The sequence below is a fragment of the Taudactylus pleione genome, unplaced genomic scaffold (assembly GCF_031769625.1).
Source record: "Taudactylus pleione unplaced genomic scaffold, aTauple2 ptg000102l, whole genome shotgun sequence".
NCBI lineage: Eukaryota > Metazoa > Chordata > Amphibia > Anura > Myobatrachidae > Taudactylus > Taudactylus pleione.
In genome coordinates, this window is record NW_028284504.1 from 5,661,825 (window position 1) to 5,677,208 (window position 15,384).

The following is a 15,384-nucleotide window of genomic DNA, read 5'->3' on the forward strand; positions in this document are numbered from 1 at the left end:
CCCGATCGGTTGCTGCTATTTCTTATGTGGCTAAAGGACCTCTGTGACATATCCACCACGTGACCGCTGCAAGAGGCTGGACCGCTCCTGCGTTACCATCCAGTAGGGCATAGAGGGGGAATAAATATTTGTGGCGAGCGCAGCGAGCCCGCGAGGGGCCACTTTTGGTCCCCCGTTAGCATCCCCGCCCCTCCCCCTTTTAGGCCGGGTCACGTGGGTGTGACGTCACAGGTCCATCTGCGCTCTATAGTCTAGACCTAACCGTACTCAATCTCCCAGAATGCCGGTGCCGGTGGTGAAGACGTTGCGCATGGCATGCTGAGAGCAACCGCGGTGAGAAAAGAGCTGACTCGGAGCAGCAGCAGCGCATCTCCAGAACAAGCCACAGCAAGGAGGAGGGACCCACCAGTCTTCACAGGGTAAGAATTCGTGAAACGTCACCCCCTTGGCAAACGGCCTTCCCCCGTAAAAACGGTGCCCCGTCTGTGTAGAGTGCAGCCCACAGTTAGTATTTTCTTGATTTTTTTTTTTTTTTTGCAGACATGGCCATGTCCCCTGAGCTCTGCAAAGTCTAGAACCGGCCCTTGGTACATGGTTGTCCCCAAGTCTTAGCACTTGAAAAATTATTACTACTTTAAGTTTGTTTCAAATAGGAGTAGGATTCTCTGTAACATCATATGACTGACCTGATGGCAAAGCAACAGGGCACCAAATGATAATGTGCAGTATGCAATTCCAATCATAACCAGAGTGTAAAGTTCAGGCAACAAAGAGCAGCAGAGTAATGTACTACAGCAGGGGTCAATCCAGGTTGGATTGAATTAGCAGAGTAAAAAAAACCAGAGGCAGCAGTTAGTGCTGTCAGCAGTCAATAAGCAGAGTTGTGGTGCACAGGCAGCAGTTGAAATAAAAGCACACCAGAAATTAGAACAGGTCTTCCGTTGAAGATACCATATAAAGCACCAGGGACCAATCAGGGTGCACAATGATATAAGGGCCTGATTCAGCAGTGATCACAAATGAAGCTACAGTATGTACACAAATCGAGCGTTTGTTAGCCATTGCGCATGCGTATAAGCTGTACTGCACGTGTGCTTCGTTCACACTGCGATTACACACGCACAGAGGAATCTATTGCAGAGTGAGTGACAGGCTGTGAGCGTTTGGCGCGGTGGTGACGGGGGAGTGGTCGAAAAAATGCTAATGTGCCTGTCCGTTTAAAAACGTCGTTGCTTGGGCGTGCATAAATTAGCCACTGCGATAGCATACACAGCTTGAGAGCCCACTGCGTGTGAGGAGACATGCAGTTTCTGTGCCTGGTGAGAAAGCAGTAGTGGGCGTCTTTATGCCAGCTGAGCTTTGGATCGCAATTGTGATCAGTTCTGAATCAGATAACACTTAACAAAACAAATCAACCTCACTTGCGCTGAATCAGGCCCCAAGTCCACAGAGAGCAGATAAAACATGCAACCAAACATCTATGGCACACAGTCCTGTAACAAAACAGCTGTCGCACATGTGCAGAAAAAAAAACCAAACAAACACACACAGTAGTTACCTGCTATCCCTAACACTCCGCTCCAGCTCTAAGCAAAAAGACTAATTTTTGCATTTGACAAAACGTATTTGGCCGTACTGTTAACAGAACCGAGCAAGCGGTGAGGTTTTCTGGACATGTTTGAAAATGTTACATTTCTCAGGCATGTTGATAATTTCTGAGGCACACACGTGGCTAAATGCAATGCTAGCCTTCACAGATCTATGGGTTCAGAGTAAGGCTTAAATTAAATAAATAACTTGTTCTTGTACACACTGATTATGTCAGCAATTGTTTTGACTAATACAAGATTAGGAGGTAGAGTCACTTTATAGCAGAAAAACAGATAAAAATGTGCTGCTATTAGCAACCCAAGGCAGACACTACCCAATCATTTGTACTGCTATGAATGCTGACAAGTGGACTGTTTCACACCACTTACTACAATCAGTGATAAGAGTAAGGCAAATGTATTTAGCATTTCATGTTAATTTATACCCAAGTCCACTACAGTCTTCATATAAATAAGATCGTGTTAATTTCCAATACAGCAGCATTTTTATATTCAAATTGGTAAAGTACACATATGATAAATATAACATCATACAAGCTAAAGCCAACACAACGTTAATTTCTATTCATAAAGGCACCACTAAGTGTCCACAGCACCGTACAAAGAGTAAACATAGAACATCGCATGATCTAAGCTGATCTCTGTGTCTACTGCGGAAGTGTCATCTGCCCTTATATATTAAGTATCCCCAAATAATGTACAATGCAGGTAGTGTACATTACTATATAACCGCAACATCCAAGAACCAGGTATTTGTAGGCCTGATTCAGAGATACACGCAAAGTCGATGTCAGGACAGTTTTCTGGGCATGCCTTCGTGAGCCTCCGCAAATTCATACACAACTACTGCAGAGGCCCCAGTGTCATTCTGAGACAGCATAGGCTTGCTCAGAGGTTCCATGTGCGACCGATGTTTCCGCTTTTGTGAGTAAGCGGAGGATGTGAGACACCGGCATCTCTGTGCACAGGATAGCAGCTGAGTCATTAGTATATTTTCACAAGTCCGCTGCATGCGGAATCGTAGTAGCGACTGCCATTGTGTGCATCTCTGAATCAGGGCCCTGTGTGTGGTTTCCAAAAAGTCAACAATTAAATTTGCAGAAGCTGCTCAGGTAGCTCAAAAAGAAAAACGAAGATTAATATTAGATACGTTTTAACGGGATGCAGTTAGGAAGCAGACGGTCGAAATGAGAAGGTTAGTAATAGCTACAATACTTACCTGTCGGGATCTTCAGTTGCCGGTCTTCTGGCATCCGGCGGTATTTCATACCGATCCCGTTTTAACTATGTCCTCTTTACTGGTTCAGACACCTGTAAGTCTCTTCTGCATCGATTCTTGTAAATTCCTCAAATCTGTAATTAATTCCTAGTGAAACAATACGCTGAATATAGTTTAGTCAATTTTAACGTCCCTAAGACACAAACTGAACTTTTCAGATACAAACCATGGCAGGACTACATTTAGGGCTTGATCCAATTAGGTGTGAATCACTCACACCCCCGTAAGTAAGTGCGGCTGTATGCTGCACTTCCAGCGCTGGCGGACTTGCCCATTTTCGTTCAGTCCCCATAGGGCTACGAGCAAAAACGTGCGGGTCCTATGTGAGATCGGGCTGTGAGGGGGATGAAACGCAGTGCCGTTGCCGGCGTTTCTATGCCGTTGCAACAGCAACTCACCTCCTTTGCACATAATCGAATTGAGTCTTTAGCGTTAACCTGGCTTTACATTGTAGCGTCCCACTTTGTTACAGACAACTGAAGATCCAGCCGCATCATTAAGACAAATGGGATCAGACAGTCAAAAGAAGGCTAGATTTACTAAACTTCGGGTTTACAAAGCAGCTGATGATCAGCGGCTTTGACTGAGAATTTATAAATGGAGTAATTTAATGCAAAACAACGCTGATTTAGCATTAATTGCTATTGCACTTCTATCGTTTAAAGCTGCCAATCAATGTGGCTTTGTAAACCTGATGGAGAGCAAATTGACCTTGGAGGCTGCAATCATCCAAATTGCACTGATATCTCTGGCCCTGATTCTGGTTTAATCCACCAATTAACAGAGTGTTTACACAAAGGAAGGCTGTCAGAGGTAAAATGTAGGTGTAATTTTCAAACAACATTTTATGCCCACCTTAAACTGCTTTGCTTTGTACCAGGATACTTCAAGATATAGGGGCTGAATAAGTCGGATTCATCTTTTTTTGTGAACAGCCAGTTTTAGCATAATGCTCATGCGCAGTAATGAATTTACACAGTTTTGCGTATATAATGGGATTCGGATGTATCTTGGCCGGATCAGTCTGTGTTAAATTGGCATTTAGAGACAGAAACTGAATGGTAACAACGCAATGACATGGAAATGCGCTGCCTTGTGGTATTATCATGCGAGTGTTGCAGGCGTGTAGTTCGAGTTGTGAGTACGAAGAAAGGAAGCAGATTTTAGATGGACTCTTGAACCTAGCATGGGGCTGGTACAAGCGCAGATATGAATTCTGATGGTTGCCCCTGTGGATGGAAAAACAGTGGGGCTGACTCGGAGGTGGACCCTATTTGCATGCAATCCGACGTTTGTGAATATGAGCAATTATTTGCTGCAACAGATCCCTCAATGTACGCACAAATGCGCTGTTGCATATGGAGCAGCAGGTAATATAAACAGTGAGGCAATACTGTGGGCGTTCCTGGGCGTTTTTTGGGAGGTGACTTGAAGTGAGCGCAAAAAAAAAAAACAAAAAACAAACAATGGGCGTTTTATAGGAGTGTTGAGGGCATGACAGTGAAAGCGGTCTGCATTCTATGACGCACAGCTGCTTACACAGAGGCCATGTTCAAACGGAGACACTGCACATGTCTGAATGATGCGTAGAAGATGCCCAAGACCATTGGCGGAATTATACTGTGCACGGACAGTGAAAGTGGGCGTCTCAGGGCTTGTGCATTCCGGCGCACGCTAGTACACAAGGGGAAAGCTGAAACTAGCATTTGTATATTATCACAGCCACAGCACTAGAAAAAAAGTGCAAACCCCACCTAGTCTACCTCTGGACCAGGCCCAGTGTGGGAAGCAGCTTAAAACTTAAAATTACATGGATCCTCACATTAGCCTTATGGAAACTGGCATTTGCATAAGGTAGTAATTCAGGCTTCTGCGGCATCACGCAAACACTCGCACTTTATGGTCCTGATTCCGAGTCAGACGCAATCACTATACAGGTGGAGTCTCCCATATCCAAAATGCTTGGGTCCAGGGGTAGTATTTTGCATATCGGAATATTCCGTATTTTGGAATAATTGCATATTATAATGAAATGTCTTGGAAATGGGACCCAAATATACACACAGAATGCATTTATGTGTTATATACACCTTATACACACAGCCTGCAGGTAATTTTAGACAATTTTTTATAATTTTGTGCATCAAAAAAAGTTTGTGTACATACATGAAATTCATTTATGTTTCATATACACCTTATACACACAGCCTGAAGATTATTTTATACAATCTTTTTAATAATTTGTGCCTTAGACAAAGTTTATGTACATTAAACCATCAAAAATCAAAGGTTTCATTATCTCAATCATGCTGAAAATATTCCGTATTTCGGAATATTTGGATATGAGAGACTCAACCTGTACTTGGCTGTGCACTTGTATATCTGTGTGCACCTGAGTGCATGTGAAGCACGACAGAACTTGGAATTAAAAATCTTCGGCAGCTCCATTGTAGCACTTCGTATACAGATTCAGGGACTCAGGGCCACAGATATAAAAGTGCAGCATATCAAATTGAACAACACAGTATGCTGGTGCGTCCTAGTCACATCACATTGTGACTCAGGCGCATTTTTGGCAAAAAATAGCGCAAAAAACACGCTGGTGTGCCGAGCGGGGTTTTTTAGCAGCTTTTTTTTTTTTAGAAACATCACATCTGTATTTACTAAATTTAGCACTTTGAAGTGTGTTTTTTTTTTTTTAATATATTGCTCAGAATGCAATGTGAATGAGAATACAGGTTGAGTCTCCGATATCCAAAATGCTTGGGACCACGGGTATTTTGGATAACTGAATATTCCGTATTTTGGAATATTTGCATATCATAATGAAATATCTTAGGAATGGGACCCCAATTTACACAGAGAATGCATTTGTGTTATATACACCTTATACACACAGCCTACAGGTAATTTTATACAATATTTTCAATAATTTTGTGGCTCAAACAAAGTTTGTGTACATACATAAAATTCAGTTATGTTTCATATACACCTTATACACAGCCTGAAGGTAATTTTATACAATATTTTTAATAATTTGTGCCTTAGACAAAGTTTGTGTACATTGAAACATGAAAAATCAAAGGTTTCATTATCTCAGGTCAAGCCAAAAAAATTCTGTATCTTGGAATATTTGAATATCGGAGACTCAACCTGTACATCCTTTTAATAGTATAGGACAGATGTTCCCAAACTCGGTCCTCAAGGCACCCTAACAGTCCAGGTTTCAAGCTGCATACACAAACAACTTTTTGGAACGATTATCGTTAAACGATATTGTTTAACGATAATCGTTTGAAAACATTGTTCACTTTCTGAGTCAAACTATGAACGATTATCGTTCATGCGCGTTCACGTTTGTAGTTCAGTCAGACTTGTCAACTGAACGATTTTCAGTAAGGGAATATGCAAAAATAGTTTGTAGTCCAAAAAAATCGTTCATTACATTTTAAAAAATCTGACAGATAATCTGACAGAAAATCGTTGGTAACAAAATCGTTGTGTGTGTATGCTGCTTTAAGGATATTCATGCTTGACCACAGGTGACTTAAGTAGTACCTCCGCCTATTTGATGTAACCACCTGTGCTCAACCATGGATATCTCTAAAACCTGAACTGTTGAAGTGCCTTCAGGACTGCGTTTGAGAACCTCTGGTATAGGTTAAGACACTAAAGACTGCCAATTCTGAGCTACTACAAAATCCAAACACATCTGCAGAGTGAATAGGATAATTGGCCCCTCCACACAGCACGAAATGGCTTAAAAATGTTACTGCTCTTTCCAATTTTATTTTAATAAAGCTTACATTTTATATTCCACAATAGCAATGCAAACATGTGCCCTCACTGTGCCCAACTCCTACCATCAGCCTTTGCATACTACTGCTTCCGCCAACACGCCCATCTTGTCCCACAAACACATGCACTTTGCCGTAATTTTGGCCTCAGGTGGAGCTGCATATAAATACCAGAATTCATGTAGTGCTTGGCCTCAGTTTCTTGCTGCTGGTCCATTCTGGTCAGCGGTGGCCCCTCTTCTTCCGTGGCCAGCTCTTACTTCTTCTTTTCTTCTGGAAGTCTTCTTTCCTCTCTCTCTGCTCCTCTCCCTTCGCAGCAGCACATCTTTCCTCAGACCTCCCTTCCCCACAGCACTCACTTCTCCTCACACCAGCACACCTCACCTCACCTCACATGACCACTCACCTCTTCCCTCACCTTATGCCTCCCCTCCTTAGCTATACACACACAGCCCCTCATCATCTGTACACACACAGACCCTCACCATCTATATACACACAGCCCCTCACCATTTGATCTGCATACACACACCTTACATCTGATCTGCATATACGCAGCCAGTCACCATCTGTATACACAGTACGCACAGCCCCTCACCATCTGATCTGCATATATACAGCCGCTTCACCAACATCTCTACACACAGCCCCTTCACCGACATCCCTATACACAGCCCCTTCACGTAGCCCCGCCCCTCAGCACTCCCCTCCCTGCAGCAGCGTACTGAAGAGTGCACCCTTCCCATCTGGATCCCCAATGGTATTTTGTATATGGCGTCGGCCGCACGGACCAACAGCCAATTAGGAGCGGCCACACCTGATTGGCTGCCGGGAGCGTATCGTAATTGGCTTGCACAACCGGCGCAAGTGGCCTAATTTAAACAGACTTAAGTTCACTCCCAGAGCCGCCGGGTGCTGAGACGTGATGGATCAGCAGGCAGGGGGGTTTTCTAGGTACTCGGAAATTCCCTCTGCGCGCGCGCGCCTGGTGTTATATATTCCTCTCCTAAATTATACCGTATGGAGGTGAAAGACTTGGTCTTAGCCAAGTAGAAAATACTCCAGTTTTGTGTATATTAATCCATAATCAGGAGTACACAATTTCCTTGCTATATAATATAACGTCAAATCGTGGCTTTACTTGCTCTTTGCTTTGCTAGGAGGAAAAACAGAGCCCCATCCGTACAGTAAGTAAATCATTTTGTGTAGGTGGAAACATTACACAGATGTATATTTTAGATACAGCTTATAATATATTATATGGCAAAAATAATCAACAGATAAATAACAAAGACAGAGCTGGTGATTTCATACTTTAAACTATCTTAATGCAGTTCTTTAGATTACTGGAATGCTTAAAATACATTAATGTTTACGTAACTTGTGCAACTACTACTTCAGCAATAAATCAGATTATATATCCTGTGTCTTCTATTGTACAAAGCAATCTGGAAAATAGTCAATTGCAATGGTATACTTGTAAAATACTGCATGCAGGTAAAAACGGTGTGTGGCACTAAAATTCCAGTACATGCCCTAAACCTGTCCCTGAATAAAAAGTCAGACACTTAGAAAGCACAGGTTTTCCTGCCACTTCGTTTTTAGCTGGTTACCCATTGACATTAGGAAAACATCAGCATAAGTGAGACGCTTTTACCACATGGTGCATAACTGGCATTAGCATTTGTGCAGTGGGGTGACAATGGAGGATACGCAAGTAAATGGAACAGGCAGCATCTAAAATACACTAAAGCAATGATGCACCGGATAACAGACAAGCAATTATGGGGTCATTTAATAGGCAAATTTAGAATGGTTGCGGGGTGTGCGGTGCACACAGGCCCCTGGGTCAAAGGGACACGATCCGCGCACCCTGCACCCATAGCATACTTACCTTGTGCCGCACAAGCATGCCCCTCTTTCTCCGTGGCACCATCTTCCCCAGTGATATTTGGAAAGATGGTGCCACGAAGTGAAAGCAAAAAGACTCTGACCCTTGTGCACATGCACCATCTTGCCGAATATCACTGGGAAGACGACGACGCAAAGGAAGAGAGGCCTGTTTGACGGCACAAGGAAAGATATGTGGCTTTTTCGCTGCTCAAAAGAGGGGGCACTCTGCACATTGACCCCCTTCAGGCATTAATACACCCCTGGGTCATTGGATTGTTCCATTCTCACATCCATTTGCATTAATTTAATACGTAAAAAAAAATCACTGGTTGAGAGGCCTTTAGGTCATCTCAGTACGTATCAGACAAGCTTAGGTCACCGAAACAAGCAACTAAAATGATGGTCCTAAGATATAGTACAAAGAGGATATGACAACAAAGTGAGAAAGAATGTGACAAATACAATATATAATGGAATTATCTATGATCCATAATTGCCAACTGTCCCCAATTTCCAGGGACAACACCAAATTTTAAAGATCTGCCCCGGGAAACATTTATATTATACTACACTAACCAACAACACAATACTACTCACTCTGTAGATTCAGATGACATGCTCATATATACTTATTGTCCATTATTATAATAAATGTTAATATCTATTGATAATAATGAATTTTCATAAATATGTCATTACAGGGCCGTAGCTAGGGTAGTGCGGCCGGTGCCATCGCACAGGGCACCACAGGTCAGGGGGCGCTGTTTGGGCCTGTCAAATGTCTGTTTATTAACATTCTTGCTTGTAGCTTCCTCTTATATCATCCCCAGCATCTCCTGGCCTCCCCCATCTCTTCCCTGGCCCTTCCCCATGAGTACATTTCCCTTTTTTGGGTGCATTATGTCCCTTTGAAAAATGAGGGGGGCGCCAATGCTCTTTCTGGCACAGGGCACCAAAAAGTCTAGCTACGGCTCTGTGTCATTATAGGAATAGTAGTACATGAGGGTATGCCGAGATCATGTTATGATGGGTTCAGCAGCATAGTGGAAATTATTTGAATACATTAGCAACAATTTGGACATCCAAAAAATAAATATAAAAAAGTTGGTTTGTAAGATGAGATTTGTCTTAACTGACTGTTGTCCAATATACTATAAAGTTCATAACCACACTATACTGGCTGTTGTCTCCAGATTCACTTTCTACCTCTCCAACAGCATGATCCAATTCTCAAAAATATATAGGTGCCAAGCATTACAGCAGAAGAACATTGCAGATTTTCCTTCCAAACCATCTTACCCCTCTACAATTCATCCTAAATGTTGCAACAAGACAGATCTTTCTCTCACATTCCCACATATGCTGCAACACACTGCAAATCTCAGCACTTGCTCCCCAAAGCCCTGATCCACTCCCAGCCCTCATAAATATCTGACTTCTACACAAGTTGTTGCCCCTCGTACCCTTGGGAAACGATACAGAATTGCACCTTGCCACCTTTCCGATAACCTTCCATTTTCCGGACTTGCTGCTTGCTGTGGAGACTCTTAGCTATCTGACCAGATCCTCCCCAAACCTTCATTTTTCAAACACTTAAACAGGTTACACTCCAAACCTCCACTTGCAGTTTCAGTAGTTCCTTTTGTTCCAACATTGCCATTTTGCACTGGCCCAGTGGTTCTCAGTCATTTCCCACTTGGGTAGACCCTGGCAGCCCTTTGCATTTGTATCCCGAACACTTCTAATGATAATTGCTATTAGATCAAAATGTTTAGGGGCAGCTATATGTTAAACCAATGAATGTGCTATAAACAAAATTTTAAATAAAAAATGGCAGGAATAGCATGAATTCTCATATTTGACAATTATTTTTAAAGCTGTTATGTTCTAACAATTACAGGGATAAATGTTTTCCTTTTTGTAACTTTAATAATTACATTTTAAAAAAACATTATTTTCAATCAACTAATAATTGGTAAAACAGACTAACATACAAGATCATAGGCTGATGTCACAGTCACAAGTCTTGACATTAGGGGCACAGTGTTAAAAATTATTTCATTAAATCTTTTATGCAGTAAACATAAGTGATCATGGGCCTGATACAGAGGTGAATTCAGGATTTGCGCAGTAGTGCAATTATTTGCTACTGTGCATGCGCTAGAAGTCCTGGATAACCCTATTGCACATGCATACTGTACCACTGGGTGTACACAGAGACCGATGTTAAGTACGGGATAGCTGCCATTTAAGCTGGCGATAGAAAGAAATGGGAGTTCCTGGGAGGTGACAGGAAGTGGGCCTAAAGTGAATGCACAAAAAAAAACACATCTCATGTTCGTGTTTAGGTCCCTAGAGGGCTGGCCCGGAAAGGGGAGTGTCCTAATTGCGGGAGACATGACTAAGCCCCTTAGAAAAGAAACCTACTTGCGCGTTGGGGAGGGAAGCGCTGTGAGCCCCTCAGCCCGCTGCAAATCTGGGGGGTGTGATCGGTGTGATAACTAGCACCCGCTCCCCTCCCCCCCTCTCGGCGCCCCTGTGCATGTTATGGGAGAGTCAGTGAATGTGGCTGTATTCTTAAACGAAGAGCCACAGAGGCCATGTTTAGAGAATGTTCAGAAGGATACACTGCGTCAGCCAAAGGGTGTTGTAAATGCTGATGGTGATCATGATCGTGCGCCGATGGTGGAGTGTTTCAGTTCACATGCATTGAAAGTGGGCGTCTCAGGCACAGTCCGGTGCAAGTGGAGGGCTGAAACTAGCATTTGCATAATAAAGCCGCTGGACTGCTCAAAAATTTGCAATGGTGAATGCATTATTGTCCACCTCTGAATCAGGCCCCGTGTTATTTTCAAGCCTGTTATCCATTACGTTATGTGATACATGTGGGTTGATATCCCTAGGAAACTGCATTCACTATGTGTCTATTCAGCACCTGGATGTCCCGCTGCCACGCCATTACAGAAAATACATATAGCTGAACGTCACAGCAATTACCCCAGGTTGAGAACTGCTGCTTTAGACTATGGGCCTTATTTTAAGTCGGAGGCAGCCGCGTCCGTATTTAAAGTCTTATTCCAATCACACATCTGCGACTTTATGCAAAAGCTGCTACAAAGCCTGGTGTACATCCGTGCATCTGAATGTGCAAGGACTGAGACGCCCATTTTCAGCATCCGTACACACTATAATGTCAATGAATGCATCTTTAGACGCACCAGGAAACTTGCACCAGCCCTATGGCAGGTGCAGACTCTCCATCTGAGACTGCAAATCTGTACGAACACAATTAGGATACACAACTATGTCGGACATTGACATAGCATGTGAATCTGAATCAGGCCCTAAGAGCACTCATGAGCAGTATAATCTTTATGCTGTTTCACATCTGCGCCCCCCTTAATAAAACTTGAATGTAATGTTTCAGTTTTTATGGATTGTATGCATACTTGCCAACCTTTTAGCAGCCTCCTCCGGGAGTAGGCAGCCAGGTTGGGGTGGGGCTAGGCAGAGGTGGGTGGGTCTTGGGGTGGCAGTAGCTCAGGGTCTGGGTCAGGGAGGTGGGAGGGTCTGAGGGTGTGTCAGCGCAATCACGTCATCATAGCTCCACCCTGCAATGCAGAGATTACCAGCATTGTGGAGCCACAAAGACACGATTCAACGCAAAACACTTCTTCATCGGCAGCCTGGGCCATCCACTTTACTGGGGAAGTGGGCAGCCGCGGGCAGGTGGCCTCAGCCCCCAGGAGGCTTGTCAAACTTTCCAGGTGGCGGGAGCGCACATAATCATCGACATAGCGGGTACACACTGCCCGATATGTTGTCCGATCTGCCAGACACAAATAGGTGGAGCCTATTGAAACAAAATATGGAACAAACAAGCACCAAAAAGTGCTTATTACCTTTGACTCCGAGTGGAATTAAATTGTGAGCTATGCAGGCAAGCACTTCTAAACCACAGGCATCACAAATTTTCCTGCAGGAATATTGGGGTACAGTACTATACACTGATGTGCACAGCTGCACATCGCTGAAAACTGAAGACCCTAAGGGATATTTTTACTAAAGCGAGAGAAGTGGAGATGTTGCCCATAGCAACCAGATTCTTCTTAACATTTAACTAGCACCTACTAGAACAGAATAGAGAATATGATTGGTTGCTATGGGCAACATCTCCACTTCTAAAAACTCTCACTTTAGTAAATTTACCCCTAAGCCTCTGAAGGGAAATGTAAACTAGATAATGGATATGTAAAAACTTAGGTGAAGGATAACCAGGGAGTGAACTACAGGTTGTGCCAAAACCTGACCCCCTTTGTAACCAGAAAAACTACAATCATACCAGGAGTCCATTAAAGTCAGAGGGACAAATTTAAATATATATTTTCACCAAAAAACAAACAATGAATGTCTATGAAATATATATATATATCTCAATAAAGAAAGCAATAGTGCATAATATAGCATAAACATATATATAAATTGTCATAGCACAATTACCACTTAATTTAGCTACAAGTTATATTATTTATAATTAACGCACCAGCCACATCAACTTTACAGTTGAAAGCCAGGTGCTTGCCAGTGTCAACATTCAGACACACATTTAAGCATCCGTTCTAGACAAATGCAGTCTGCTGGCACAGATGTGTGAACCTGTAAACGAAGTGGTCTGAACAAGAACCTGGTAGTGGTTTCAGTAGTGGCAGCAGCTTAGAGTCACAGTGTGCTAAACACACATTGACACATGTTCCTTGTCACACGCAGAGTCCCTAGTTCCTCTTATTTATAAGAAATCCAGTCTACAACATATAGTAAAGCACGCTGTCCCGTGCATTGCTGCATACCAGACTAATTGTAGACCTTGTTTATCATTGTACCTAGAGATGCAGAGACCAGTGTCTTAATACACAGAATAGATACAGCATTCTACATTATGCTTTGTTCAATACTAAACATTCATGAAAAGAGTCTAACCGGAGAACCATTATTTTTTTTTTTTTACAATGTAGTAAACCTGGCAACTGTACATTGATATGTCATTTAGAAAATCATTGTGCATTGCCTGACTACTGCAGAGACTTGTACATTATACCATACTGCGGAGTGCCGCTGCTATACAGTGCTGAGCAAATCTACACATTGCACTACAGTACAAAAAAGGTATATATCACTGCATAGGATCATAAATATTTCTACATATCATGAGAATACATCATTGTACAGTTAACACGTGCATTACTAGACTATATAGAAGAGGTATGCATAGACAGTCTTGAGGAAATGTACACTGCAATATTGTTTAGAAGCATGAACATTGCTATACAGTGTTGAAGACACTTGCACATTTCTATAGACTATGGATAAGGTATATAGTTCAGACATATACACAAAAAAAAACATATGCATTAATAAAGACATATACATACACGCAGTACAGAACAGCCATGTGTATACTCAGGAATGGTTAGCTAATAGATGGCATATGCATTGATTTGCAGTCAAAGGAGACATATATATATATATATATATATATATATATATATATATATATATAACACAGTAAACGAGTGCTCAGTATTATACACCTTACGCTGCAATATTGATGCAGTGCTCCTGCACAATGATATCCGTGCCTCTTCCCCTGCTGTATCTCACCTGCAGCTGCAGCAGCCGCCACCTCCACGTCTCCCCTGGCAGCTTCGTCAGCCTTTTCCCCAGGCCGGCTCCCTCTGCAGTACGGGAACCGGCCCTGGTTATTTTACAGCGTCCTCCGTGGGCCCTCCCTACGTCCGAAGCTGCGGTCACTCCTCACCGACCCTCCTAACTTCGGTTCCTGTCTCGCCTCCTCGCTCCTCCAGTGCTTCGCTCCCGCAGCTACGGCCCGCACCGATCCACCGACACAGGACCGAACGTCGTCAGCACGCCCATCGCCTCATTACATATGCAGGAGCTCTGACTGCTGACCACGCCTACTTGGCTTTTCTCAATCAATAAGATTATATTATATGTAATATACATATACCTGTCATTATTCATCATGTGGTTACTCCGGTTATGATTTCATTCATGCATTGTTTTACTTTACCTCATTATTGTAAGTGATTATTAAAGATAATTGCGAAGCAATAAGCCTTGTATCGATTATTCCAAAGTAATATTATTGAGTCAAGATATGAGGTCACATATATGGATCAGTCAACTGTCTAAACCTCAAACTCAACAGGGGTCAGAGTAGTCAACCAATGCGACCACAAGTTTTTCTAAACTCCAATGCTTCACAATCCACAAGTGCCCCCCACAAGTGATACAATTAATAACAGTGGCATCAGTGTCAGCGGAGTAAGGGGACATATTATATATCTTATACTTAAACATTAGAGGCGGAACGAGGGGTGTGCGACCGCAGCCACCACCCACGGTACAAGAACGAGAGAGAGGCACGGTTTTGACTCCAATGCCACCGTTTTCAACTTACAGGATGGCTCTCCACAAGGAGAAGAGCAGGCCAGGACCCAGGAGCTCTAAGTGCTAGTTTGGTGACATCATCATGTCACATGCACTGGGTGCGGAGCACTACAGGGTTCCCACCAGTGCCTTTCTATGACACTACTCTGGATTATAACTTTTTTTTTAAATAATACAGTACACTATGTTTGGATATATATGTACTTTAAGAACCTTAGTAATTGCGTATCGCCACATGTCATAGATATAAGAAATGTCTTTTTATGGTTATTTATTACAATTCTGGGCCTAAGTTGTACGCTATTTGCATCGCTGCTGAGCCTTTGGCATTGTAGAT

General features: G+C 42.8%; 1 protein-coding gene across 8 annotated transcripts in view; it reads right to left on the reverse strand.

Annotated features, from left to right (window-relative positions):
• The window catches only part of TANC2 (tetratricopeptide repeat, ankyrin repeat and coiled-coil containing 2), a 632,660-nt gene extending 618,173 nt beyond the window's left edge, over positions 1–14,487 (reverse strand). For all 8 annotated transcript variants that reach the window (XM_088470703.1, XM_088470704.1, XM_088470696.1 and 5 more), the window contains exon 1: positions 14,238–14,487. The gene's annotated coding sequence lies outside the window, so the exon portion shown is untranslated. The remainder of the gene's footprint in view (positions 1–14,237) is intronic.
• Positions 14,488–15,384: the final 897 nt, after the last annotated feature.